This window comes from Petromyzon marinus, unplaced genomic scaffold (genome assembly GCF_048934315.1).
Source record: "Petromyzon marinus isolate PM22_M1 ecotype Great Lakes invasive population unplaced genomic scaffold, UKy_Petmar_22M1.pri1.0 PM_G_Scaffold_6, whole genome shotgun sequence".
Lineage (NCBI taxonomy): Eukaryota > Metazoa > Chordata > Hyperoartia > Petromyzontiformes > Petromyzontidae > Petromyzon > Petromyzon marinus.
The window spans coordinates 1,505,001-1,507,500 of record NW_027423013.1 but is presented as its reverse complement, the minus strand read 5'-3'; positions in this window follow the sequence as shown (position 1 = coordinate 1,507,500).

Here is a 2,500-nt window from a genome sequence, read left to right as displayed (position 1 = left end):
TGTAAGGGCGACCGGTCTGTAATCATTTAGTCCTGTTGGCCTTAGCTTTTTGGGCACAGCGATGATGGTGGAGGACTTGAGACAGGCTGGTACATGGCATGTCTCCAGGGAGGTGTTAAAGATGTTGGTGAACACCGGAGACAGCTGGTCAGCGCAGTGCCTGAGGGTGGCTGGAGAGACAGAGTCCGGCCCGGCTGCTTTGCGTGGATTCTGCCTCTTGAAAAGCCCATTAACTTCTCCCTCCTGAAAGGAGAGAGTCGTTTCTGTAGTATGGGTGGGGGATGGGGCCTCTTGGGTGGGAAGGGGTGGTTCAGGACAGTCCAATTGTCTTTCAAATCTACGGTAGAACTCGTTCAGGTCGTTGGCTAGGCGGGAGTCGTTAGTGGTGTGGGGCGCTCTGGGTTTGTAGTTGGTGATGTGCCTGAGCCCTTTGGCAGACAGAAGCAGCGTCGTTAGTAGAGAACTGGTGTTTTAGTGTCTCTGAGTACAGTCGTTTAGCCTCTCTCACCGCTTTGCTAAACCTGTTCTTCGACTCCTTGAATCTGTCTCTATCCCCACTCCTAAACGCTTCCTCCTTCTCCAACCTCAACCTTTTGAGCTTTGCTGAGAACCAGGGCTTGTTGTTGTTAAAGTTCACCCTGGTACGTGTTGGGATACAGCAGTCCTCACAGAAGCTGATGTACACAGCCTCTGTGAGTTCATCCAGACTATTGGTAGCAGTCGTGAACATATCCCAGTCAGTACAGTCTAAGCACGCCCGCAAATCTTCCACAGCCTCACTGGTCCACTGTTTAGATGTCCTCACAGCAGGTTTACAGAGTTTTAGTTGCTGCCTGTATGCACGAATCAGGTGGACCAAGGGAGTTCTGTGCGAGCCGAACAGCCCCGTGACCCACAAGAGAAACATCCCCGCCAAATTCGAGCGTTTGACGGGGTCTATCCGTGAAAAAATATTCACGTTTTTGAGTGCACATGCATTTCTGCTGCAAATGCCTCTGGAAGTTTCATGCCGTTCGTATGCCAATTGTGGCAACACGAAAATGACCCGTTTTCCCATTCCGAGGGATTTCTGTGCGACCCTAACAGCCCCGTGAGCCACAAGAGACACATCCCCGCCAATTTCTAGCGTTTCACGGGGTCTATCCGTGAAAAATATAGACGTTTTTGAGTGCACATGCATTTCTGCTGCAGATGCCTCTGGAAGTTTCATGCCGTTCGTACGCAATGTGGCAACACGAAAATGACCCCTTTTCCCATTCCGAGGGATTTCTGTGCGACCCTAACTAACAGCGCCCGTGAGCCACAAGAGAGACATCCCCGCCAATTTATAGCGTTTCACGGGGTCTATCCGTGAAAAATATAGACGTTTTTGAGTGCACATGCATTCCTGCTGCAAATGCCTCTGGAAGTTTCATGCCGTTCCTATGCAATGTGGCCACACAAAAATGACCCGTTTTCCCATTCCGAGGCATTTCTGTGCGACCCTAACAGCCCCGTGAGCCACAAGAGAGACATCCCCGCCAACTTCTAGCGTTTGACGGGGTCTATGCGTGAAAAATATTAAAATTTTTGAGTGCACGTGCCTTTCTGCTGCAAATGCCTCTGGAAGTTTCATGGCGTTCCTATGCAATGTGGCAACACGAAAATGACCCCTTTTCCCATTCCGAGGGAGTTCTGTGCCACCCTAACAGCCCCGTGAGCCACAAGAGACACATCCCCGCCAATTTCTAGCGTTTCACGGGGTCTATCCGTGAAACATATAGAAGTTTTTGAGTGCACATGCATTCCTGCTGCAAATGCCTCTGGAAGTTTCATGCGGTTCGTACGCAATGTGGCAACACGAAAATGACCCGTTTTCCCATTCCCAGGGATTTCTGTGCGACCCGAACAGCCCCGTGAGCCACAAGAGACACATCCCCGCCAATTTCTAGCGTTTCACGGGGTCTATCCGTGAAAAATATCAAATTTTTTTTGACTGCACATGCATTTCTGCTGCAAATGCCTCTGGAAGTTGCATGCGGTTCGCATGCAATGTGGCGACACGAAAATGACCCGTTTTCCCATTCCGAGGGATTTCTGTGCCACCCTAACAGCCCCGTGAGCCACAAGAGAGACATCCCCGCCAATTTCTAGCGTATCACGGGGTCTATCCGTGAGAAATATTCACTTTTTTGAGTGCACATGCATTCCTGCTGCAAATGCCTCTGGAAGTTTCATGCGGTTCGTATGCAATGTGGCGACACGAAAATGACCCGTTTTCCCATTCCGAGGGATTTCTGTGCCACCCTAACAGCCCCGTGAGCCACAAGAGAGACATCCCCGCCCACTTCTAGCGTTTCACGGGGTCTCTCCGTGAAAAATATCACATTTTTTGAGTGCACATGCATTCCTGCTGCAAATGCCTCTGGAAGTTTCATGCGGTTCGCATGCAATGTGGCGACACGAAAATGACCCGTTTTTTCCCATTCCGAGGGATTTCTGTGCCACCCTAACAGCCCCG